This window comes from Pelophylax lessonae (assembly GCF_965119305.1).
Source record: "Pelophylax lessonae genome assembly, chromosome: 13".
In the NCBI taxonomy this organism is placed as follows: domain Eukaryota; kingdom Metazoa; phylum Chordata; class Amphibia; order Anura; family Ranidae; genus Pelophylax; species Pelophylax lessonae.
The window spans coordinates 182220564-182248476 of NC_138780.1; the positions used below are offsets into that span (position 1 = coordinate 182220564).

General features: G+C 47.4%; 1 protein-coding gene across 2 annotated transcripts in view; it reads left to right on the top strand.

The window, feature by feature from the left end:
• Positions 1 to 21701: 21701 nt before the first annotated feature.
• The window catches only part of TSHR (thyroid stimulating hormone receptor), a 126224-nt gene continuing 120012 nt past the window's right edge, over positions 21702 to 27913 (top strand). For both annotated transcript variants that reach the window (XM_082242869.1, XM_082242871.1), the window contains exon 1: positions 21702 to 21913. The gene's annotated coding sequence lies outside the window, so the exon portion shown is untranslated. The remainder of the gene's footprint in view (positions 21914 to 27913) is intronic.

The following is a 27913-nucleotide window of genomic DNA, read 5'->3' on the forward strand; positions in this document are numbered from 1 at the left end:
CTTAAGGAGTTCCTCCGTTTCTTCTGCTGGGAACAGGTGTTTAGGTATCTTTTGGGGCTCTGCTCGATCTAGTTCGCCATCAGGATCAGAGCTATCTTGAAAGAGGAGCTCCCCTTCCTCTTCAGATTCAGAGTTGAAGGAGGTCAACTGCGGCTGAGGCACGGCTGGAGATTTCCGAGTATTCTCCCAATGTGCACTCCTCGGATTGGCTAACAATGTTGATGGTTGATCCGCACTCTGATTTCGCTAATGGATAGATGAATGGATGGATAGATGAAGTCTTTTGTCAATGGCAGAGTCTCCTTGTTGATGATCTTTTTTATGCATATATGGCATAACCGCTTGTCGGTATCCGTCCGAGGGAATCTTTACGCCACGAGTACAGTACGGCAGTATTTTTTCTTTGTCTGCTACCTCTGCAGCTTCCTTGGTTTTGGGGGCTGAGAGAAAGAGGGGGGAGAGGAAAAAAAAAAAAAAACACAGAGGGGCGGGTTCTACCAGACCTATGTCACGCATGGACCCCCCCCCGCATGTCATGCATCCCCCCCCCAGAGCAGCAGCCCACATAAGGCAGTACGCCATCCACATCCTTCCCTCCACTTACCATTAAAAAGGTTGGGACCTGGTTCTGCAGGGGCTAGGTCCTCCGCCATTAAGATCGCCTGGAGGGAAGAGAGCACGCCAGCCTCCCCAGAGAAAAGCTGCCATCTTGTAGACGCCATGAAATAAATATATATGTATGAATAGAAGTGGGAAGTAGAGAGGGAGGGGCGAGACCAATCCGCCCCTCTCAGCCGCCGGCGAATCACTGCAAGAGAAGTTTCCCCAGTGCTGACCGCTGCTTTTTTCCCCCTTATTCCAGATGGCCGCCAGACTACTTCCGGTAGCAGCACCATCTTGAAAACGTCACTTCCACTGCAACCGATCGGAAGGCAACATGCTGGTGTGCTGAGCGAGAGATCCCCAGGCTCCCTGGAGTCCCTCGTGTGAGCCTGAGCCCGATGGATGGCAGGCAGCCTAACACAGGAACCTCCAGCTGGCTGATGAGTGACCTCTGGGCTCTTCACCTTCCTACACTTGACCTGAAGCAGGGGTGAGTGAGGAAAAAACCTTAAGAGTAAGCCAAGCACCCCCTTCCCCTGCCACTACTTCAACACCCCCTGGTGCAGAAATGTCAAGGAGGAAAAATCAACAGAAGGGAGGGGGAACCCTGTGAAAACCCCAGAGCTCTCCTCTGGGTATCCTCCATCCCTCCCCTAAAGGTGCCTGGAACTGGCTGCCTCACCAGTTGGATACAGGCAGAGCGAGGAGGTGTCCAGGGATGCCTGCCTTGGACAAAGTAAAAAATAAACTGGGGATGAATGTCATCTTCAGTGCTCATGCTTGCAGGACAGGAAACACAAGAACTGAGGGTCAGCTGGTGGGTGGCCTTTTTAATTCTATCTGTGCTAGGGTTTCCTGCAAGAGGAGGAGCCTATCTCTCTCATGTGACCGTCCTGGGGGATGACTTGGGAAAAAGCCAAAGTGTGCATGGACACATTGGCTAACATGGAGGGGAGTTTCTAGGCAGGAAAAAAAAAAAAAAAAAAAAGATAGCTCAAAAGCCTGTAGGAGACGCTTCTTTAACCACTTAAGCCCCGGAGGATTTGGCTGCTAAACGACCAGGGGGTATTTTGCGATTCGGCACTGCGTGACTTTAACGGACAATTGCGCGGTCGTGCGACACCGTACCTAAACGAATTTGACCTCCTTTTTTTCCCACAAACAGAGCTTTCTTTTGGTGGTATTTGATCACCTGTACGATTTTTTGATCACGCGCTATAAACAAAAAAAGAGCGTCAATTTTGCAAAAATAGCAATATTTTTCAAATTTTTTTATATGAAATCCCCCCCAAAAAAAATGTAAAAATCAAAATTTTTTAACATTTTCGGCCAATTTGTTTTATGCTACATATGTTTTTTTTTTTTTTTTTACCAAAATCGCAAAAAGCGTATTTTGATTGGTTTGCGCAAAAGTTATCGCGTTTACTAACAAAGGGAAAGATTTTTGTCATTTTTTTTTTTTAAACGCGTAATGGCGGCGATCTGCGATTTTTTTTGCAGTACTGCGACATTGCGGCGGACAGATCGGACCCTTGACTGACATTTTTGCCACTTTTGGGGGTACCAGTGACATTTCTACAGTAATCAGTGCTATACATATGCACTGTTACTGTAAAAATACACTGGCAGTGAAGGGGTTAACTTTTTTTGAAAGGGAGGGGCTATGTGTGTCCCTAGGGGTGTGCTTTCTACTGTGATTGGCTGTGGCTTCAGATATATGAAGAGTGATCAACGGTTCCACATAGTAGAACCGTATGATCATCCTTCATACACAGGGGAGAATGACAGGCAGCTTGTTTACACAAGCCGCCTGACTTTCTCCCTCTCCCCCGCCGATCGCAGAGTGACCGGCGGACATCGGGTCCGCCGGTCACACGCACGGGGGGGGGGGGGTCCGTGACCATGCGGGAGCGCGCCTCTGGCGGCGCGCGCGCTCGCTCCCTAGACCCTCACAAGCTAGTGACATAACCCTACGTCACTTTGCCTGTGAGGGGCTGACCGCCGACGTAGATAGTCGTGCGGCGGTCGGCAAGTGGTTAAGCTGCAGTGTGCATGACCACATATAGAAAGCTCACAATGACATTTGGTGGAGGAAAAACAAAGAATCATCGTCATACAATGAAGTCCAGTATATTCAGGGCTCATTCACATTCCTCCACCTCCGTTGGGAGGCTCCATTTACACTTGTGCGACTTTGGAGTGCAACTTTGAAACAACTTTGGATGGGTGCAACTTTGGCTTTGACCAATGATAATGGACAACTGTTGCACAACTGTCACATGTATAACATTCAGATACGACTTTCAAGCAACCTTTGAGGGTTTACATTGCAGTCTATGGCACTCAAGTCACAACAAAGTCAGACCAAAGTAGTGCACCAACCTTTAAGTCTCACATATTTAAACGTTTTTTACTGAAAAACATGGAGGCCAACTTATCATGCATATTTAGTGTTCAGAGTTGCATGATAAGTAGCACAACTGTGAAGCTGGGTTTACACTGGGGCAGCTTCAAAGTCGCCCAACTCTGAAGCCGCCCCGTGCAGCGTGACTTCAGCGTGGCTTTCAAACGTCTTCTCTAATAGAAGTCAATGCAAGTCGCCCCCAAAGAAGTGCAGGAACCTTTTTCTAAGGCGGAGTGACTTGAGTTGCTCCGTTCAGAACGTTTCCATTGCACTGAATGGAGCGCCACATGTCAGGTGGCTATGTCACCTGACAAGTTGCCCCAGTGTGAACCGGGACTTAAAGGAGCCTAATGTGTTTTTAAACTCTATTTCTGTTTACAAACGTAAGTGTTTGAACATTTGCTACACAACTACACATCACTTTAGTTTATGGTTATTAAAACTACATTTTTTGCATACATACTAAAATGCACATCACTGCTGTATAAACAACCTCTACTGGTGTCACCGCACAATACTGCAGTATAAACAACCTCCACTGGTGTCACCGCACAATACTGCAGTATGAACAACCTCCACTGGTGTCACCGCACATCACTACAGTATGAACAACCTCCACTGGTGTCACCGCACATCACTGCTGTATAAATAAACTCCACTGGTGTCACCGCACAATACTGCAGTATGAACAACCTCCACTGGTGTCACTGCACATCACTGCAGTATGAACAACCTGCACTGGTGTCACCGCCCATCACTGCTGTATGAACAACCTCCACTGGTGTCACCGCACATCACTGCAGTATGAACAACCTGCACTGGTGTAAATGAGCCCAACCTGCGTAATTCCTGAAGACCGCATTAAATCTCACACACATGGATCCTCAATGACCGGTATACAAGGTGTCTATGGTGACATCTTTCTATCCAATACTGGGGTGTCACATCACAGCTGCAGATAACAACTTCTCTCTGCCATTTCCTGTCACAGAACAGAAGAAACCTCCACTTCCTCTTCATCTGTAGTAACATCTCAGACCTTCCACCTCCTGACCGCACAGAGAGACAGCCTGTATCCTCATATAGAATGACCGCACAGAGAGACAGCCTGTATCCTCATATAGAATGACCGCACAGAGAGACAGCCTGTATCCTCATATAGAATGACCGCACAGCCAGGAGCTCCTTTGATGACCCCCACAACCCCCATCATGTAATCACTGAGCCCCCTCTAATCCCCCAGAGTCCCCTTTCTTTTATCTGTCCCCCAAAAGTATTCAGTCCCACTCACAAGTTTCTGAGGTTCCCAATCTGCCCTTCCCCTGGTGTCCCTGTGCCCCCCACTTTCAGTCAGAGCCCCCCCCCCCCTCCAGTGTCCTTTCTTCCAGTCAATGCTTTGCCTCCCCCCCCCCCAGTGTGCCCTCTTCCAGTCAGCACTCCCCCCCCCCCCAGTGTCCCCCCTTTCAGTCAGTGCTCCCCCCCAGTGTCCCCTCTTACAGTCAGTGCCCCCCCCCAGTGTCCCCTCTTACAGTCAGTGCCCCCCCACAGTGTCCCCTCTTACAGTCAGTGCCCCCCTCTCACAGTGTCCCCTCATACAGTCAGTGCTCCCCCCCCCCACAGTGTCCCCTCTTACAGTCAGTGCTCCCCTCTCACAGTGTCCCCTCTTACAGTCAGTGCCCCCCCCTCACAGTGTCCCCTCTTACAGTCAGTGCCCCCTCATACAGTCAGTGCTCCCCCCCCCCACAGTGTCCCCTCTTACAGTCAGTGCTCCCCTCTCACAGTGTCCCCTCTTACAGTCAGTGCCCCCCCTCACAGTGTCCCCTCTTACAGTCAGTGCCCCCCTCTCACAGTGTCCCCCTCTTACAGTCAGTGCCCCCTCTTACAGTCAGTGCCCCCCCTCTCACAGTGTCCCCTCTTACAGTCAGTGCCCCCCCCAGTGTCCCCTCTTACAGTCAGTGCCCCCCTCTCACAGTGTCCCCTCATACAGTCAGTGCTCCCCCCCCCCACAGTGTCCCCTCTTACAGTCAGTGCCCCCCTCTCACAGTGTCCCCTAATACAGTCAGTGCTCCCCCCCCCCACAGTGTCCCCTCTTACAGTCAGTGCCCTTCTCACAGTGTCCCCTCTTACAGTCAGTGCCCCCCCCTCACAGTGTCCCCTCTTACAGTCAGTGCTCCCCCCCCACAGTGTCCCCTCTTACAGTCAGTGCCCTTCTCACAGTGTCCCCTCTTACAGTCAGTGCCCTTCTCACAGTGTCCCCTCTTACAGTCAGTGCCCCCCCTCACAGTGTCCCCTCTTACAGTCAGTGCTCCCCTCTCACAGTGTCCCCTCTTACAGTCAGTGCCCCCCCTCACAGTGTCCCCTCTTACAGTCAGTGCCCCCCCCACAGTGTCCCCTCTTACAGTCAGTGCTCCCCCCACAGTGTCCCCTCTTACAGTCAGTGCCCCCCCACAGTGTCCCCTCTTACAGTCAGTGCTCCCCCCCACAGTGTCCCCTCTTACAGTCAGTGCCCCCCCCCTCACAGTGTCCCCTCTTACAGTCAGTGCTCCCCCCCCCACAGTGTCCCCTCTTACAGTCAGTGCCCTTCTCACAGTGTCCCCTCTTACAGTCAGTGCCCCCCCCCTCACAGTGTCCCCTCTTACTGTCAGTGCCCCCCCCTCACAGTGTCCCCTCTTACAGTCAGTGCCCCCCCCCCCACAGTGTCCCCTCTTACAGTCAGTGCTCCCCCCACAGTGTCCCCTCTTACAGTCAGTGCCCCCCCACAGTGTCCCCTCTTACTGTCAGTGCCCCCCCCTCACAGTGTCCCCTCTTACAGTCAGTGCCCTTCTCACAGTGTCCCCTCTTACAGTCAGTGCCCTTCTCACAGTGTCCCCTCTTACAGTCAGTGCCCCCCCTCACAGTGTCCCCTCTTACAGTCAGTGCTCCCCTCTCACAGTGTCCCCTCTTACAGTCAGTGCCCCCCCTCACAGTGTCCCCTCTTACAGTCAGTGCCCCCCCCACAGTGTCCCCTCTTACAGTCAGTGCTCCCCCCACAGTGTCCCCTCTTACAGTCAGTGCCCCCCCACAGTGTCCCCTCTTACAGTCAGTGCTCCCCCCCACAGTGTCCCCTCTTACAGTCAGTGCCCCCCCCCCTCACAGTGTCCCCTCTTACAGTCAGTGCTCCCCCCCCCACAGTGTCCCCTCTTACAGTCAGTGCCCTTCTCACAGTGTCCCCTCTTACAGTCAGTGCCCCCCCCCCTCACAGTGTCCCCTCTTACTGTCAGTGCCCCCCCCCTCACAGTGTCCCCTCTTACAGTCAGTGCCCCCCCCCCACAGTGTCCCCTCTTACAGTCAGTGCTCCCCCCACAGTGTCCCCTCTTACAGTCAGTGCCCCCCCACAGTGTCCCCTCTTACTGTCAGTGCCCCCCCCCCACAGTGTCCCCTCTTACAGTCAGTGCTCCCCCACAGTGTCCCCTCTTACAGTCAGTGCCCCCCCACAGTGTCCCCTCTTACAGTCAGTGCTCCCCCCCACAGTGTCCCCTCTTACAGTCAGTGCTCCCCCCACAGTGTCCCCTCTTACAGTCAGTGCTCCCCTCTCCTGGGGTCCCCATTAGTCCCCGGCAGACTTCACCGTCCCCTCTTCCAGCCTGTATTTCCTTTAGGAGCCCCTCATGCCTCCAGCCCCTCCCAGGGCCCCCTTTATTAGTCAGGGCCCCTCTCCCAGTCAGCGTCCCCCGGTCCTCTCTCACCTCCATCCTGCAATAACTGTCAATAACGCCTCTATGGCAACTCAAAGCTGCCGCCGCCCAGCTGAGGAAAAAGAGAGGTAGCGCGCAGGGTGCCGGGAAACGTAGTGCGGGGGGCGGGTGTCTGACCTGACAGAGGCGGAGTGATGACTACAACTCCCGACATACGCTGTAAACGGGGCGGAGTTAAGAGGTTAGGCGGCAGGATTGGCGGTCATATGCGACCAGACACGCCCATGTGAGAGGAGCTTCACACTTTAGCAGTGATAGCGGCTTGAGCGAGTTCTTGAGTGTGGTAACCATGACGACCAGTCATCGCACTGCTATTACCTCTAGCAACAGAATGAGCGCACTGCAGTCTCCAATAGCAAGCACAAGTAGCTAACTGATGTCAGCCATAGCAACCAAAAGCAGCTGACCCTGCTAAAAGAGGAAACTCCTCCCACCTTATTGTATATATAACCCCCCAATCCTGCCTATTACCTCTTGGCTCCGCCCCTTCTGGTGACAGGACAGCTCACAGCAGTTATCCATAGCAACTAGAGTGATTTTAGCGCAGTTACCAATAGCAGCCCAGAGTTACCTCACTAAAATCACCCATAAAGAAGAGTGTAGTCACCCATAGTGATCAAACACCTAACCTGCAGTCACTTTACTGCCATCACCCATAGCAACCAGTCGCTTTACTGCCATCACCCATAGCAACCAGTCACTTTACTGCCATCACCCATAGCAACCGGTCACTTTACTGCCATCACCCATAGCAACCAGTCACTTTACTGCCATCACCCATAGCAACCGGTCACTTTACTGCCATCACCCATAGCAACCAGTGGCTTTACTACCTTCACCCATAGCAACCAGTGGCTTTACTGCCTTCACCCATAGCAACCGGTCACTTTACTGCCATCACCCATAGCAACCAGTCACTTTACTGCCATCACCCATACCAGCTAGTCATCCCACTGCAGTTACCCATACCAGCCAGTCACTTTACTGCAATTACCCATACCAACCACTAACTTCACTGCAGTTACCCATAGCAACTGGTAAATTTACTGCAATTACCCATGGCAACATTGCCATCACCCATAACAACCAATCACTTCACTGCCATCACCACCAGTTTCCTCACTGCAGTTACCCATAAACAACCAATGTCCTCACTGCAGTTACCCATAAACAACCAATGTCCTCACTGCAGTTACCCAAAGCAACTGGTCACTTTACTGTAACCACTCATGACAACTAGTTACTTCATTGCAGATACCAATAGAAACTAGTCACCTCATTGCAGTTTGGGTAACTATAGAACCAGAATTTCTCACTGCAGTTACCCATAGCAACTAATCACTGTACTGCTGTCACCCATAACAAGCAGACACCTCACCACAGTCACCAACAACCAGTCACCCCACTACTGTCACCCAGAGCATCCAGTCACCCCACTGCTGTCACCCAGAGCATCCATTCACCCCACTGCTGTCACCCAGAGCATCCAGTCACCCCACTGCTGTCACCCAGAGCATCCATTCACCCCACTGCTGTCACCCAGAGCATCCAGTCACCCCACTGCTGTCACCCAGAGCATCCAGTCACCCCACTGCTGTCACCCAGAGCATCCAGTCACCCCACTGCTGTCACCCAGAGCATCCAGTCACCCCACTGCTGTCACCCAGAGCATCCAGTCACCCCACTGCTGTCACCCAGAGCATCCAGTCACCCCATGCAATATCAGCTGTACCGGAGGAAAGGTATAGATCAGGGAATACTCCTCCCAAGGAGTCACCAAAGCATCCACTCCGACTGCGAGTGGATCCCTGGTGCTGGACACAAATCTCTCCAATTTGTTGTTGAACTTGGATGCCAACAGATCTATGTCTGGGACCCCCCAGCATAGGCAAATCAATTGAAAAATCTCAGGATGTAAGGACCATTCCCCCGGAAACATCTGTTGACGGCTCAAGTAATCTGCCTGCCAGTTCTCCATTCCTGGAATGAATACTGCTGTCAGGCATGGCACAAACTTCTCTGCCCAGGACAGGATGATAGCCACCTCTTTCTGGGCTGATAGACTCCTTGTTCTTCCTTAATGGTTGACATAAGCCACGGCCGCGGCATTGTCGAATTGCACCCTGACAGGGTGACCCTGAAGTCTGGGCGTCCAGGACTTCAGTTCCGGACTTACTGCACAAATCTCCAAAATGTTGATGGGGAGATGACTCTCTACCCAAGACCATTTTCCCTGGGCAGAGGCTTCCTCTAGAACCGCTCCCCAGCCGGAAAGATTGGCGTCTGTAGTCACCACCTTCCAGGACACTGGAAGAAAGGATTTCCCCTTCTCCAGATTTCTGGTCGACAACCACCAATTAAGACTCCGTCGTACTCTTGGTAGCAGAGATATGAACCGGTCCAACGACTGAATTTTTCCATTCCACGCAGACAGAATGTTGTTCTGCAAGGGTCTGGAATGGAATTGAGCATAGGGAATTGCCTCGAATGTGGACACCATCTTCCCCAGTAAAGACGTAAAGACAGATATCTGAGTCTTACTATAGACCGAACCTGATCCTTCAGGTCTGAGACCCTTCTTGCTGGCAAGAATATCTTTGCCTGCACTGTGTGGACAAGAAGCACCAGGTATTCCAGACGCTGGACTGGCTGTAATGCTAGCTTTGCTAAGTTCAGTATCCAACCCAGACATTTCAACAAATGTACAGTCTGAAGGATATTTTGGCTTAGAGCTGACGCTGATCAATCTATTAGTAATAGATCGTCCAGATATCCTATTAATTGATATCCCCTGGGACCTTAGAACAGCCAATACTGGAGCTGGGATCTTTGTGAACACTCTTGTGCCGTGGCCAACCAAAGGGCAGGGCCACAAACTGAAAGTAATGATTTCCAATCGCAAAACGCAGGAACCTTTGATGGGTCTGAAATATGGGCACATGAGGATATGCATCCTTGATGTCTATGGATGCTAGGAATTCCTCTCCCTGCAGGGAGGTTACGACTGAACAACTTTATTCCATGCGGAACGAACGAACGTTCAGAAACTGATTCAGCCCCTTGAGATCCAAAATAGGTCTCACTTCCCCGTTTGATTTGGGGATTACGAACAGATTTGAGTAAAACCTTTCGTCTTCTGGGACCTTGGTTATCACCCTCTGAGATCTCAGCTGGTCCAATGCCTGAAAGAGAAAGCTTTCTTTTAGGGGATCTGTTGGTATACTTGACCTCCAGTGTTGGGGGTAACTAGTTACAAAGTAACGGATTACAGTAACTACATTACTTTTTTTGGTAACGAAGTAACGTAACTAGTTACAATACTAATATTGGTAACTACACTACTTTACTAGGCTATAGGAGGTAACTACACTACTTTACTAGGCTATAGGAACGCGCTTTCCTGCGTTACCCAAGCCGTGCGATACAATCGTTATTTTGAAGAATAGAGAGGGATGAAGTTTATGACTTTTTGTTGCACTTTGTTTTATTCTGTTTTTTCAGGTTTTGCTCTCATGTTTCCCAAAGCCTGTGTTTATACAATAAACTCTATGCAGAAAGAGTGTCATGTATCTTCTTCTACACGGTCAATTAAGAAAGAGGACAGTAAAGTAATAAGTAGTGAAGTTACTTTTCAAATGCAGTAACTAATAAAGTAATCTCGTTACAATTTACAGAAGTAACTAGTTACATTTTTTGAGTAACTACCCCAACACTGTTGACCTCACAAACTGAGGGGAAGTTAGCCAGTAATTTTTTACATGGTAATTCCGCAGACCAACTCTTTAACCACAGGATTCTGCGCATATGCACTGTCATCAGCGCAAACCGTGACATTTGCCTTATGGATTCCGTAAGAGCATCTACTGCGAAACACAAAGTGTGAGGTAGATCTGACAGATCTTCCACCGACTCTCCTTGAGAAGGAACAGTCTTGGCCACTCGCTTTATGCGGTCTTTCAAAGACTGACACACTCCTATGGCTGCTACTGCTGGTTGTACTGCAGAACTTGCAACTGCAAAGGAGGCTTTCAATAAAGATTCCAGCTTTTTATCCACTGGATCTTTAAAATCCTGGGCATTATCCACAGGACAGGTTAAATTCTTGTTAACCGAAGAAATGGCTGCATCCACAGTGGGAATATTCCATTTCTTAGAAAACTTATCCTCCATAGGATATAACAATGAAAACCTTTTAGGAGGAACAAACATCCTATCTGGATGATCCCAGACATTATACACTTCTTGTTCCAAGAGTGGATGCATGGGAAATGACCGAGGACTCTGAGGAGGGCGCAGTGAGCCAACAGAGGAAAAAGAGTTTTCAGTTGACTCCAGGGGTGGGAGTTTAAACTAAGCCCGGACCATCTCAGCAAGAGACTGGATAAACAATCTTTGGGATTGGGAGGCTGATAGAGATTCCTCTGACTCTGACTCCCCAGAAGTGGAAGTTTCAGCTTACATCTTCAGCTACATCTTCCACATCCTCCACATCCTCTGCCCAATCCTGAACTGATTCAGGGGGTGGCTCAGGAGAGTGGGATCTAACCTGCTTCTTTCTTCCATGTGCTGCTGCAATCATATCAGCAATCCTACCCTCTAGGCTAATGCCGATGCCAAATCATCCTTGATAACATAGGCTGTGGCAGAAGTACACTAAGTAGCTACTATGCCAGACAACCATAATGGCTCAGATTGGCTACTTTCCTCTGGCTTACCAGGAGGAGTAGACACACTGGAAGCACGACTAGGGCCTTCAGGGCCTGACGGTGGCACCACAGTGCCTTTTCCAACTGTGCTCCCTCCAGCCCTTTTTTGGGCAGACATTGCTTTATAGCAAGACAAACTGGAGGTACTACCTTTAAAGTATACTCAAGGTCTGTGCTAAGCTTATACAGCCTAATACACACAACACTGATTTACCAAAGATACAGGACCTATTAGTGCCAGTAACATACACCCACAGTGACTCAAGCAACCCAACTGCTGCTGCTCTGTGTCCCCTTTCAGCCTGGCAGAGGCAAGTGTGTTGGAAACAATTCCATGCAGAACGCGACCTTTTATGCATGCGTGGCGTTCGCGTGCGTGCCAAACCGCGTTAGACCACGCCCACCATGTGGCGAGCGCCTATATTTAAATGCAGATTTTTTTTACCACATGCGCGAATGGGCAAACGCCATAGACACGTGGCACGCGATGCAGCAGAGGCGACCATACTAACGCTTATGCGCCAGGGCTAACCCAAACAAATGGGGAAAGAGAGCAGTTTAGGCTGAATTGTGTTTGAGACAGCTGAAACCTTTCAGATACTCAGCACTGGGTAAGAACATAAAGTACCAATATGATTTAAACATACTTTAAACATACCCTGCATAAACCTGCTACAATGTCTAGCAGAGGCGACCATGCAAATGCTTATGTGCCAGGGCTAACACAAACAAATGAGGAGAGAGCACTTTAGGCTGAGTCTTGTTTGTCACAGCTGAAGCTTTTCAGATAATCAGCCCAGGGTAAGAAAAAACAGTGTAACCATATGGTTTAAACAAACTTTAAACATACTTTGCATAATCTGCTACGATGTGAATACAAGCAGTAATACACTTGGCACGAGTCTCTGTAATATTAATAAAGGTAACAGTGAATAAAATATTTACATTTTTGCAATTTTTAACCCTTGAAGGTTTTTTTGTTTGCTGTGTAAATATTTAAAATGGACTCACCAGTCCTGCCACAGGAAACTGCTATAAGCAAGATTCCAATCTTCACTACTCACGGTGAGCATAGCCTTAAAGACCTTCAAGGACAGGGTCCCCTATATAAGAGGGGCCACAGCCTTGGACCTGTAGAGCACCCTGCACGGAGCGCCTTTGGGGTTTGGTATTCCAAGGGTCCGGATCCCAGGGTCCAGTGCCTAAAAAGCACAGCGTTACAGGCAAAACCTCGTATCTGCTTCCCGAGGCTGGGGTACCATCTTTTTAGTCCATTGATTGTTTTAGATGGATCCCATAGCTAACCCCTTAGATTCAATGATCTTGATTGGGGTATGATAGCATAATCTTCTTTCTTCTTCTTTGAAACATAACAAACATGTGGAGCACCACTCCACAGCGATATTCACCTTTTAGGCACTGGCGATAAAACGGAGGTACTTCCTGTGTGGCATGGGTTATATAGGGGGTCATCAATTCTGATTGGTTGCCAGTGTCCTTCACCTATAGGTGGCCTATATAACCCATATGTTATGATTGATGGCTCTGTGTCCCGTGATGTATGAAAATAAATATATTTTGCAGCATTGCATCGAAGGACATTGTGGAGGATGCAACAACAAAGCACTACTTGATCAATTTTATGAACAGACAAATTTATTGTAGTCAAGAAGATGCGGAATCTGTTAGCCATGATTCCAAAGGCATTTTCAACTACTCGACGAGCCCTTGAGAGTCGGTAATTAAAATTCTTTATTCTTTTGTAAGATTGCGAAAAGGAAAAGGCTTCAAAAGATGCAAAATTTACGTTTTCCACCGTTTCCTGAGATGTGGGCAAGTTTAGTGTTCCATTTTTAGGACGTTGATAGAACTCAGTTTCTTCGATAACCCCTCCATCCGAGTTCCTACCATTTTTGCCATCATCAACAAATAAAAATTCAAAATTTGCTGAAGAATCCTTTGTAGTTGTAATAGAAGGATCCAGACTGTGCTGGGGGTGAAATCCTAATATGTTTCCCGTCTATTGCTCCGCCACAAATTGGGAAGTTGGGAAGTTCCAATTTTCATTAAATTGCTTTGCAGTTTCCATCCAATCCTCTTGAGTTCCTGGAATCAATGGATACATTAAAATAAATTAAGTTATTGTAATGTTGAACAGATAATGGGTAAAAAGGTTAAGGCCCCGTTCACACTGGGGCGACGCTACTTTGCCAGGCGACCTCACAGGTCGCGGCGCGCTGCTCGCCCCGCGACCTCGGAGCGGGCGGCACGGACTTCATAACATTGAAGTCTATGCAGGTCGCTCCGGGTCGCCCCAAAGAAGCTCCGGACCCTTTTTCTAAGTCGGAGCGACTTGTGTCGCTCCTATTAGAACGGGTCCATAGCTTCTGTATGGCAGGCGACCTGTCAGGCGACCAGGTCGCCTAACAGGTCGCCCCAGTGTGAACGGGGGCTAAAATACTGCGCTAAATAAACAAAACCCTTTATAAGTGAAAAAAAGTAGCTTGCACCAATCCTGAAATATGGATGTAAATAAACTTGAGTAACATGCAGCGCTTTTTGTATTAAGGTCCACAAAGGATCAAGTGGAAAGAAAAGTTCATATAAAGTCCATACACATATGAATGAATGGGGAATCCAGTTTTAACGTGGTTCAGACAGAGTAACAATAAACTGTGAATCCAGAAGCCACCACCAGCAAACACCAGGTGTCCAAGCCTCTTACCGGATCTGACAGACCCCCATTACAGAGATCAGTCAAGCGTGCCCAATAAACATTCCCTCATGTGGAGCCGGTCCCAGATCCAAAAGTCCTCTGTGTTAAGCAGCCCAGTAAAAGTGCTTAGTAGACCTCAGATCAAAGATATAAACAGAGACTCCTCATGGTATAGTACATCAAAACTAGAGGTTTATTGAAAAGTAAATTGGCCACACACACAATGTCCAGTAGGTAACAGCATATAACGGCATGTAAACCGATGTAACAGTAGCTCTGGGCTCCCAAAAGATGGCCGCCGGATCCTCCACAGCAACAAGCGTCACGCCAGCCAAGCTCCGCCTACATGTTTCGTCGTACACAGACGTCATCAGGGGGGCACGATGTAATGGGGGTCTGTCAGATCCGGTAAGAGGCTTGGACACCTGGTGTTTGCTGGTGGTGGCTTCTGGATTCACAGTTTATTGTTACTCTGTCTGAACCACGTTAACACTGGATTCCTCATTCATTCATATGTGTGTGGACTTTATATGAACTTTTCTTTCCACTTGATCCTTTGTGGACCTTAATACATAAAGCGCTGCATGTTACTCAAGTTGAACAGATAATGGCCTTTTACATCTACAAAACATTGATGCTTATCACCTACACAATATTAATTAAAAAAATAAGTAGGAAATAAATAAATAAATAAAAAAGGGAATTTATAACAGAATAAGAAAATTTACGAGACATTACAAGAGATATGTCGAGGGATTGAATGTTATGATATTAAAGTAGAGTATATTACCTTTATGTAATCCTTCTGAAGGACCTTGATAATTGCACAGCAAGTTTGAGGGATAATCCTTCCTAGAGATTGAGAGGATATTCCGGTGGTGTATTTTAGGTCCTGCAGACTTCTTCCAGTTGCTAAGAACCTCAAAGTGGCAATTAGTCTTTGCCCAGCAGTGATGGAGTCCCTCATAACTGTGTCTTGTTTTCGAATATGGGGACCAATCACAGATAATAGTTGTTGGAAACAGGCATCAGACATCCTGAGGTAGTTCCAGTAGTCATCTGGATTGTTCTCTTTTAACTCTCAAATTAGTTCAATATGTGAATATTGATCCCGGTTCTGAAGCCAATTTGTTGTCCAAATTCTTCGCTTTCTGGTGCTCTTTTGTCGATATTTATGGATGGCTAAAACACCAAGCGCAATGATGCAAATGTTTGAACTCTGGGCCTCATCCATATTAAATATCGACCGTACGTTCGTGAACACGAAGACTATCACAACGAATGCACGTAGATTCTTTCAATACGGATTCAGTGAATTATCTTGGACTTGAAACGTGAACACTACGTATGTAATCGATTGCTCTTTGAACAATTTTTTTTGATTGTTTAATGTTGGCGACGTTTTCGACCAATCGATCGGCCGATATTCGAACCGTTTATTCCTGCTATAAGTGTGAACAGGGGTTGAGATTGATTCACACCACAGTGCATGTGGTAATAGTCATTACAGCGGTGCACAATAATGCGCTGTGTATGCGTTATTCCTAATGGCATTCCAATGCACATATACATTGTATACAGTACATGCGTTGAAATGCCTTATCACTAGGGGGCACCGTAAGTAGGGATAAGATTTTGGTTCGGCCTTCTGAAGTGTGTTAGGGTTCCTTTCACAATGAACAGGACCACAGAGAACATGTCAAGTAACACGCATGGTTACCATGATTACCATTTACAAAATGCCTTGAATGAAACTGTTTTGGGCAATAGTTTGGTTGCATTTACACCTGCGCATTTCCTAAACGTACGACAAAACACACAAGCTGCATTACAGAAATGCACTGCAAATGCGCTGAAATCACAGGTCACGCATGTGGTGCAATTGGTAATTGCTCCCCAAGTTTAGGTAGCAGATGCACGTTTATCGACAAAATGTGCTACAAATGCACTAAAACGTGCACTAAATAAACACCCACAAACAAAAAGCTTCTGGAGTTAGTTTGGGGTGTTTGTAGTGCATAGGGCAGCCCATTCACCTGAATGGCACGACGGGTGTTAACACATGAAAAATGGGCAAAAAATATGTTAGCAAGAATGTGCATTCCCACTACACTCGGGTATGAATGGGGCCTTAAAGCGGAACTAAACCTTCCTATCCTTTATAGCCAAGGAAGCCGGCATCTTAGCCTCTGTCTCTAATCTGCTGTTGCCATGGTGCAGCACATGTGATCAGTTATGACACCAGCCATTTGATGGTTTATCAGCGCAGTTCATTGCACAAGGAAATGTGACAGATATTGATCACCGCATGTCTAGAATAGAACTGTTTTCAATGAGTTTAGTACCGTTTTAAGGCTTCATGCAAACAGGGCGTTAAAAAAAAAAAAGAGCTGCAAAGCCAGTACCGACGCTAGGAGAAAGCGGATGTAAAACCAAGCTTTTAGACCATGTACACCTGCCTTTACACACACATAAACTTTATTGGCATCCCAGTCTTAGTCCGTAGGGTGCAATATTGAGTTGGCCCACCCTTTGCAGCTATAACAGCTTCAAATCTTCTGGGAAGGCTGTCCACAAGGTTTAGGAGTGTCTATGGGAATGTTTGACCCTTCTTCCAGAAGCGCATTTGTGAGGTCAGGCACTGATGTTGGATGAGAAGGCCTGGCTCGCAGTCTCCACTCTAATTCATCCCAAAGTTATCTATCGGGTTGAGATCAGGACTCTGCGTGGGCTAGTCAAGTTCCTCCACCCCAAACTTGCCCCCCCAAAGAGTTGAAGCTGGTATAGCTGCAAAGGGAGGGCCAACTCAATAATGAACCTTACAGACTAAGGCTGGCCATACATGTTCAATTTTTTATTAGATTTACCAAAAACCACATAATATGAGGTCAAACTATGTAGCACTGCCCCCTTGAGGACTGCTGGATATTACACTTTCGGGTCCCCCTGGGTTATCGTTAGCAACACTGGCATTCACAATTTAACACTTTACTTCTTGGTCAATGATCGGTCCAGGGGTTTGTAGTTGTTTTTGGTGTTTTATTTTAAATAGGGATGAGAGAAGGGAATAGTGGGATACTCCAGATTAACTATGCACAAAATTTGGAGGACATCTATCTGTTGATACAGCCAAGCTGTTGATCCACCTTGTCATTTAGGTGAATTTAGAATTAAGTCTCTGTCCAGATGACTTGATGAACTAATATTATCTTCAGGGCACTCTCCTAGTATCCTCCTTCTTGACCACTGACACTTGTCCACTGACTATCCTACTCCGGGGTGGCCCCCCTCAGGTCAGGCCCCTTGATACGATTCCCTGTACTCACAATGCTGTTTTTCTAGGGTCTCCAGTGTCTCCCTCTCAGTCAGCTTTCCTGGAACTCTGGGTTCAGCTCCGTTCCTCTGGCCCTCAGGACAACCTCCTGATGCCACGTGCCACTGCTACAGAGGAGGAGGCAGCCGCCACCCACGGCACATGTGCTCCTGGCTTTTATACAGTATCCCAGAATGCCCCAAGACAGCTTGTCTCTGCCAATCACCAGGACTGTATCAAAGCTTATGTATCCATTGGTCAGGTTTCCTCCCACTGTCCAACATGCCTCCCTATTGGACCAGTGTGAAACAATCTCTAGACTCAATGGATCACACACTGAGCACACTGAGCAGACCTCACTTACAGATCCCGCTCTCTGGTAGGCAGAAAGCAATATAGATTTGCCTGCTGCTCCTCTGATGGGTAGACAGAGCTAAAAACTATACTCTCTCACTAGCACCTACCTAGGAGGGTGCTACACTTAACCCCCCGCCAAACCGAGCCATGTCCTCACTGGCTCTGGGCAGCCGCCCCTACAAAAATGATTTACAAAACTTTCCAGGGAGTATCCCACAAACTTGGAAAAGGGGAAAAGGGAAGTAACAAATGTACAGGGCCAATGAGGCATACCTAATATGTGGCCAGTAGATACAATATCTAGGAGGGTGCTACAACTAAAAAACATTTTCAATTGTATACAATTAAGCATGCCTTTGTACTACATAGTTGAAGGTAAATCTAAAGAAAATTGTACAGAAAATTGTAAGAAAATTGTATAATGTAGGGCCAACCGAAGACTGGAATGCTATTAAAGTTCATGTGCGTGTAAAGGCAGTCTCCCCAATACTTTGGTAATGTAATGTAGAATAACATGCAGAGGTGTTTTTATGTACTCTGCCTGTGACAGGAGCGATACAAGAAGCATCAGCTCTGCTCTCTACTACAGCCGCATGCTTCCTCAGCGCCTCACTCTGTTGGTGTTTCAGAGGAGTCAGCTGTCCCAGCCAGTGGTACCAGCCAGCAGTACCCACCAGCAGTTCCAGCCAGCAGTACCCCCCCCCCCCCAGCAGTACCCACCAGCAATGCCAGCCAGCAGTACCCGCCAGCAGTATCAGCCAGCAATACCAGCCCTGGAGGACAGCCATCAGCAGCCATCAGCCATACCCCTCTGGGGGACAGCAGCAGTCAGCGATACCTGAAGGAATCCTGAGGAAGAAGTGAAATTTGAGGTCAGTTGAGGTGCAGGTAAACCACAGTGCATCCATGTGAAAGCAGCCTTAGGTCCCTTTCACAGGATCGGTCTGATCGAGTACGCCTGTCTATTTTTCAAGAGGACCCAATCAGACCCTCCATTCACCTCTATAGAGTGGCAGATGTAAACAAACTTGTGCCCATTTACATTCGCTTATCTCCAATCAGATCCACTTAAAAAACAGAAGGGGAGCAAAGGGCCCATAGAGTAGAGCGGGCTGTGTTCATGTCTGTTCTGCATATGCAGAGTGGACACGGACCTGTCATCTGCCCGCTCCACTCATAGGTGGCCCGTGACTGGTTGCCATCACTCCTGAAAAGGTTGGGCGTCCCTGCTGTAGGGGCATGAGTCACGGATAGAGAGGTGCGCTTTAGCAGCCTTCCCCCTTCGTTTTGCTGCTGTGTGTGGCGGAGGGAAGGAGTCCCAGATGGCACCAATACTAGGGGTTATTACTGCATAAACTGGCACCAATACTAGAGGTTATTACTGCATAATCTGGCACCAATACTAGGGGTTATTGCTGCGTAAACTGGCACCAATACTAGGGGTTATTACTGCATAAACTGGTACCATTACTAGGGATTACTACTACATAAACTGGCACCAATTCTAGGGGCTTTAACTGCATAAACTGGCACCATTACCAGGGGCTATTACTGCATAAACTGGCATCAATACTAGGAGATATTACTGCGTAAACTAGCACCAATACTAGGGGTTTTTACTCCACTGCTTGCCACTCATGCAAAATAGCTCCATGTGAAAATGCAAAGCAGGTCAAAAATAACCTCCGACATGCTAACATGAAGCATGCTGACAGGAGGAGAGAGCCAAGTTACAGAGTTAAGCTCATCGGTCTGCTGCTTTTTCCATTCACTGTCGAATCACAGGCAGGAGGAGGGACTAGACCTGTAAGTGGTTTTTAAAGTGTTACTAAACCCAGGTCTCCCACAGTCAGGGCCGGTGCTTCCACTAGGCAAACTAGGCAGCCGCCTAGGGCGCATTGCAACCTAGGGGCGCAGCCATGAGTTGGCACTCTCTGTCCATCATGAATGATCCTTGTGAGCTGAGGGGAGGGGGCAGCAGTGGGGGAGGAAGAATGGACAGAGGAAGATGCCAGGTGTCTGGGGCAGTGGCTGAACTACCAGGCCCTGGCTTTCCACTACTGTTGGGGGGGGGGGGCCAAGAGGCAATAAGGGAGCCCACAGGAGTGCTGCCTGCATGATGATCCCCTTTGGCTGGAGCTGAATGGTGTAAACCCTGGGCAGGAAGTGACTCTCTGCACTGAGCTGGTGGGCAGCCGTTCATTTTCCTGGGTCGGTATTAAGCAGGGAGCGGAGGAGAGCTGAACCTGACCCCAAGCTTGAAACTGGAGGGTGGCACCTTTACTAGAGCAGAAACGACAAGGCACCAGAATGGTCTGAGGAGGTTGGTGATGAAGGACATGCGGAGTTCTCGGACTGCTGCTTCTCCCTTCACCAGGAGCCGGTTGGAGCTGTGGTGAGCACTGTGGTCCAGAAGAGGAGCATCCTAGGAGAAGGAATAAGCAGGATCATGGTGAAGGAGGGCAGAGTGCAGGCCACTCTCTTCATACCGCCCAGTGAGTGTCCCCAGAACAGGGGATCAGGGTCCCTGGGTGTGACATGGAGGTTCCCTGGTGTGAACGGGAATCAGGGTCACCACGTGTGCCATGGGGGATAGGGGTCACCGGGTGTAACAGGGTTTTGGGGTCACCAGGTGTGCAATGAGGAATTTGGTTCCCTGGGTGTGCCATGGGGGACTGAGGTCCCCAGGTGTGACATGGAGGAACATCAGGGTCCCCAGGTGTGACATGGAAAAACATCAGGGTTTCTGGGTATGACATGGAGGAACATCAGGTGTCCCTGGTGTGACATGGAGGATCATCGGGGTCCCTTGGTGTGGCATAGAGGGACAGTAGGGTCCCCAGGTGTGTCATAGAGGAATATGGGGGTCACTGGGTATGACAGCATAACATAGAGGAGCCATCAGATCAGGGTCACTGGGTATGACAGGGGAGTTTTTAACCCCTTCCCTTTTATTTTTTTGGGGGCGGGGGGGGGGGGGGGGGCACAAGTAGCTGGTCTTGCCTAGGGCGTAAAATAGTCTAGCACCAGCCCTGCTCACAGTACACAGAACATGGAAATGCAATTATTCTATTAAATATAAACTGCTAAATACCTTTTCTCATCGGCAGAGTATAGCAGCCTTGAGACTTCTATCAGTGTTTGTTTAAAGTTTGTAGGAGGAGTTTCCATTCTCCTCTGACTACATGATCCCTGTCCCTCTGTCTGGACAGTGCTGATTGGCCTTGTGCTGATCACATGCACCCTCCCAAGAAAAAAACAAACTTTCTAGAAATACACACAAAACTGAGCATGTGCAGAGTGATTCCAAAGGCTCTGTCTTATCAATAGATGGATTGGGGACAGTGGAAGAAGGGGAGGATCAGAGAGGACAGGATCAAACAGCCTTTTTTTTCAATGCGTAGGATTAACCTGTTAGGTTCCACAGTGAGTATAACAAGCATGATCTACTCATTTACAGACTGATTTTACTGTTTTGGGTAACAAATGCAATAGAAAAATGTCAGGTGTCCTGCCTTGTCAGACAGGGCTGTGATACGTGGCGGAGCTGTGTAAATCTCAGGACTGGATGGACAGAAATACAACTTCTTTGGCAGGTAAAACAGTATTTTATGTATTATGTATTATATGTATTTTGGCTATGTAGAAAGCCGTTTGCCTGAAGCTCAGCTTCAAAAAATGTTTTCTTAAGCATTGGATATAATTTATTTTTCCATTTGTGACAGGTACCTGGTGTGACCAGAAGAGGGCGCCGCTGTCCTTCTTGTTGTGAGCAGCACAGTCCTTGAGGTCTCAGTGAGGCAGACTTGGCTGCTTGGGGACCCCCTCCCTCCCTTCTCCCTGCAGACAGGCTAAGGGGGACGAAGAGTGTTTGTGTGGAAAACGCAACTTGAGTTTTTAAGCAGCACTTGAATTGCTGCAATGAAACCTAAAGTACCTGCAGTGAAGCGGAGGCATCCCAAGAGCCAGGAGCTTCCACCACATCCAGCCATCTCCCCCGGTACCTGAGCAGAGCTGACCCCCCACAACACGACCACGCTGGGCATTACCGGTGGACAAAGTCACATCTTCTGCGATCAGGTAATTCAGCACAATGTGTTCTTCTCCAGCTTCTGAGGAACTACAAGTCACAGGATAGCCTCACTACAATCTTTCAGAATTGGGCACTTTTAGCTTACAGCTATTCCGCTGTTATGGAACTACAGACCCAGGTATATAGAGGCGGAGGTGTTCCGTAGAGCAGGGTATGGAACTACAAGCCTGGATATAAAGAGGTGGAGGTGTCCCGTAGAGCAGAGTATGGAACTACAAGCCTGGATATAAAGAGGTGGAGGTGTCCCGTAGAGCAGGGAATGGAACTACAAGCCTGGATATAAAGAGGTGGAGGTGTCCTGTAGAGCAGGGTATGGAACTACAAGCCTAGATATAAAGAGGTGGAGGTGTCCCGTAGAGCAGGGTATGGAACTACAAGCCTGGATATAAAGAGGTGGAGGTGACCTGTAGAGCAGGGTATGGAACTACAAGCCTGGATATAAAGAGGTGGAGGTGTCCCGTAGAGCAGGGTATGGAACTGCAAGACTTGATATAAAGAGGTGGAGGTGTCCTGTAGAGCAGGGTATGGAACTACAAGCCTGGATATAAAGAGGTGGAGGTGTCCTGTAGAACAGGGTATGGAACTACAAGCCTGGATATAAAGAGGTGGAGGTGTCCTGTAGAGCAGGGTATGTAACTACAAGCCTTAGCTATAAAGAGGTGGAGGTGTCCCGTAGAGCAGGGTATGGAACTACAAGCCTGGATATAAAGAGGTGGAGGTGACCTGTAGAGCAGGGTATGGAACTACAAGCCTTAGCTATAAAGAGGTGGAGGTGTCCCGTAGAGCAGGGTATGTAACTACAAGCCTGGATATAAAGAGGTGGAGGTGTCCTGTAGAGCAGGGTATGTAACTACAAGCCTTAGCTATAAAGAGGTGCAGGTGTCCCGCAGAGATGGGTATGGAACGACAGGTCCTGGTGTGAGGAGGTGGAGATATCTTACAGAGAAGGGTATGAAACTACAAATGCTGGTATGAAGAGCTGGAGATGTCTTGTGGAGAAGGGTATAGAACTATAGGTCCTTGTCTGAAGAAGTGGAGGTGTCTAATAGAGCAGGGTATGGAACTACAAGCCTAGATATAAAGAGGTGGAGGTGTCCCGTAGAGCAGGGTATGGAACTACAAGCCTAGATATAAAGAGGTGGAAGTGTCCTGTAGAACAGGGTATGGAAATACAAGCCTGGATATAAAGAGGTGGAGGTGTCCTGTAGAGCAGGGTATGGAAGTACAAGCCTTAGATATAAAGAGGTGGAGGTGTCCATAGATAAGGTTATGGAACTACAAGCCTGGATATTAAAAGGTGGAGGTGTCCTGTACAGCAGGGTATGGAACTTCAAGCCTGGATATAAAGAGGTGGAGGTGTCCTGTAGAGCAGTGTATGAAGGTGTCCTGTAGAGCAGTGTATGAAGGTGTCCTGTAGAGCAGTATATGGAACTACAAGCCTGGATATAAAAAGGTGGAGGTGTCCTGTAGAGCAGAGTATGGAACTACAAGCCTGGATATAAAGAGATGGATGTGTCCTGCAGAGCAGGTTATAGAAATACAAGCCTGGGTATAAAGAGGTGCAGGTGTCCCGTAGAGCAGGCTATGGAACAACAGGTCCTGGTGTGAGGAGGTGGAGATATCTTACAGAGAAGGGTATGAAGCTACAAATGCTGGTGTGAAGAGCTGGAGATGTCTTGTGGAGCAGGGTTTAGAACTATAGGTTCTTGTTTGAAGAAGTGGAGGCGTCTAATAGAGCAGGGTATGGAACTACAAGTCCTGGTATGAAGAGGTGGAGATGTCTTATAGAGCAGGGTAGGAAACTACAAGTCCTGGTATGAAGAAGTGGAGGTGTCTTATAGAGCAGGGTATGGATCTGTATATCCGATTATGAAAAGGTGAAGGTTTTTTATAAAGCTGGGTGTAAAAAAGGCGGTGGTGTCCTACAGAGCAGGGTAGTAATCTACAAGTCCTGGTATGAAAAGGTGGAGGTGTCATATAGAACAGGGTATGGAACTACACGTCCCAGTATGAAGACGTAAAGGTGTCTTATAGAGATATGGAACTGCAAATCCTGGTATGATGGGATGGTAGATTTCTTATGGAGCAGGATATGGAAGAGGTGAAGATGTCTTATAAAGCAGGGTGTGTAAGAAATGGAGGTGTCTTATAGAACAGGATATGGAACTACAAGTCCTGTATGCAGAGGTGGAGGTGTCTTATAAAAAAAGGGTATGGATGTATCCTCCAGAGCAGGATATGGAACTACAAACCCTGGTATAAGGAGCTGGAGGTGTCTTATAGAGCAAGGTATGGAACTACAAGTCCTGGTATGAAGAGGTGTAGGTGTCTTAAACAGCAGGGTATTGAACTACAGGTCCTGGTATGAAGAGGTGGAGGTGTCTTATAGAGCAGGGCATGGAACTACAAGTCTTGGTAAGAGGAGGTAGTGGTGTCATATTGGGTAAGGAATTGAACTACCGGTCCTGGTATGAGGAAGTGGAGGTGTCTTATAGAGCAGCGTATGGTACTGGTATGAAGAGGCAGAGGTATTTTATAGAGCAGGGTATGGAACTACAAGTCTTGGTATGAAGAGGTAGAAGTGTCCTTGGAGCATGTTATGGGACTACAAGCCTGGTATGAAGAGGTAGAGGTGTTTTATAGAGCAGGGTATGGAACTACAAGTCCTGGTATGAAGAGGTAGAGGTGTTTTATAGAGCAGGGTATGGAACTACAAGTCTTGGTATGAAGAGGTAGAAGTGTCCTTGGAGCAAGGTATGGGACTACAAGTCCTGGTATGAAGAAGTGGAGGTTTCTTATAGAGCAGCGTATGGTACTACAAGTCCTGAGACGAAGAGGTTGAGGTGTCTTGTAAAACTAAGTTTTAACTGAGTTCTGATAAAAAAGAAATTTCCCATTATGAGCCATCAAACAGGCTTTTTCCAGTGCGAAGAACAAAAAATGAATACCTGATCCATATTCGACAACCCATTTGATCGATAGGACACACACAGGGAAGTAGATTTTGATCGATAGTTAAAAAGATGCGATCAGAAGTTATTAATTGCTCTGCATTTCACATTCATGTGTCTGCCTGCAATATAGCATTTCTAAATTTTGTGTCATTCCTCAGAAAATCTAACATGCTTCGGAAGAATTTCAGCCTCTTTTTTAATAGTGGCTTTGATTTTATTATATAATCAATGCGCAAGTCGAATAAAACGATCGACTCCACAAACAATCTAACAGACATAGCATCCCCTCCAGTAGATTTAGATTGGATTTGATCAAACGAAAGCTGAATATACAGTGGGTACAGAAAGTATTCAGACCCCCTTAAATTTTTCCCTCTTTGTTATATTGCAGCCATTTGCTAAAATCATTTAAGTTCATTCTTCTTCCTCATGAATGTACACATAGCACCCCATACTGACAGAAAAACACAGAATTGTTGACATTGTTGCAGATTTATTAAAAAAGAAAAACTGAAATATCACATGGTCCTAAGTATTCAGACCCTTTGCTCAGTATTTAGTAGAAGCCCCCTTTTGATCTAATACAGCCAGGAGTCTTTTTGGGAAAGATGCAACAAGTCTTTCACACCTGGATTTGGGGATCCTCTGCCATTCCTCCTTGCAGATCCTCTCCAGTCCTGTCAGGTTGGATGGTAAACGTTGGTGGACAGCCATTTTTAGGTCTCTCCAGAGATGCTTAATTGGGTTTAAGTCAGGGCTCTGGCTGGGCCATTCAAGAACAGTCACGGAGTTGTTGTGAAGCCACTCCTTCGTTATTTTAGCTGTGTGCTTAGGGTCATTGTCTTGTTGGAAGGTAAACCTTCGGCCCAGTCTGAGGTCCAGAGCACTCTGGAGAAGGTTTTTGTCCAGGATATCCCTGTACTTGGCCGCATTCATCTTTCCCTCGATTGCAACCAGTCGTCCCGTCTCTGCAGCTGAAAAACACCCCCACAGCATGATGCTGCCACCACCATGCTTCACTGTTGGGACTGTATTGGACAGGTGATGAGCAGTGCCTGGTTTTCTCCACACATACCGCTTAGAATTAAGGCCAAAAAGTTCTATTTTGGTCTCATCAGACCAGAGAATCTTATTTCTCACCATCTTGGAGTCCTTCAGGTGTTTTTTAGCAAACTCCATGCGGGCTTTCATGTGTCTTACACTGAGGAGAGGCTTCCGTCGGGCCACTCTGCCATAAAGCCCCGACTGGTGGAGGGCTGCAGTGATGGTTGACTTTCTACAACTTTCTCCCATCTCCTGACTGCATCTCTGGAGCTCAGCCACAGTGATCTCTGGGTTCTTCTTTACCTCTCTCACCAAGGCTCTTCTCCCCCGATAGCTCAGTTTGGCCGGACGGCCAGCTCTAGGAAGGGTTCTGGTCGTCCCAAATGTCTTCCATTTGAGGATTATGGAGGCCACTGTGATCTTAGGAACCTTAAGTGCAGCAGAAATCTTTTTGTAACCTTGGCCGTATCTGTGCCTTGCCACAATTCTGTCTCTGAGCTCTTCAGGCAGTTCATTTGACCTCATGATTCTCATTTGCTCTGACATGCATTGTGATCTGGAAGGTCTTATATAGACAGGTGTGTGGCTTTCCTAATCAAGTCCAATCAGTATAATCAAACACAGCTGGACTCAAATGAAGGTGTAGAACCATCTCAAGGATGATCAGAAGAAATGGAAAGCACCTGAGTTAACTATATGAGTGTCACAGCAAAGGGTCTGAATACTTAGGACCATGTGATATTTCAGTTTTTCTTTTTTAATATATCTGCAACAATGTCAACAATTCTGTGTTTTTCTGTCAGTATGGGGTGCTATGTGTACATTCATGAGGAAGAAGAATGAACTTAAATGATTTTAGCAAATGGCTGCAATATAACAAAGAGTGAAAAATTTAAGGGGGTCTGAATACTTTCCGTACCCACTATATATGATCAATTTTTTCGTTCAACCATGAGGTTGAACAAAAAAAAACCTGACAGATCGATGCATCAACACGAGCGATACTGATACAGAGATCTACGTCTGATACAGAGATCTACATCGCTGTTCTATTGTATTCTGACAGCGGAGGATCCCCCACCCCCCTCCCCGTATCAGAATAGACAGATCAGAGCTGCAGCGATTGGTTGCAATCGCTGATCCAACTGGTTTTCCAGCATGACCATACGACGGAAACCTTTTTGTTAAATAGGCAGTGGTACACATGGACCAAAATTCGACCGATTCCTGCTAAATTGCCCGATTTTCAGTCTGTGTAAGCTTTGCTTAGTTAAATGGCCAGGGTGGAAAATTATTGATTGTTTTGCATTGATTGACAATATTAAGATACTTTGTTCATCAATACGATTGTATTTTAATCAATAAATAAATAAGATTACATAGTAAAAACAAAAAAAGTAATTGATCATTTTCGATTGTAAGCTTCAATCCCATCCTACCTGTTATCAAACATACTGTATGTGTGTAACATACCAGTCAAATGGATTGTCCACTATAGATCGATTATTCCTAATGAGGGATCGATCATAAAATAAATTGATCATTTATCGAAATGTGTATGGCTGCCATTAGGCTGACCTGGATCTACACTATGTTACCAAAAGTATTGGGACACCTGCCTTTACAGGCACATGAACTTTAATGGCATCTCAGTCTTAGTCCGTAGGGTTCAATATTGAGTTGGCCCACCCTTTTCAGCTATAACAGCTTCAACTCTTCTAGGAAGGCTGTCAACAAGTTTTAGGAGTGTGTCTTTGGTAATGTTTTTGTAATTTTTCCAGAAGCGCATTTGTGAGGTCAGGCACTGACATTGGACGAGAAGGCCTTGCTCTCAGTCTGTGCTCTAATTTATCCCAAAGGTATTCTATCTGGTTGAGGTCAGGACTCTGTGCAGGCCAGTGAAGTTCCTCCATCCCCAAACTCGCTCATCCATGTCTTTATGGACCTTGTTTTATGCACTAGTCCAAATCATTTGGTGGAGGGCGGATT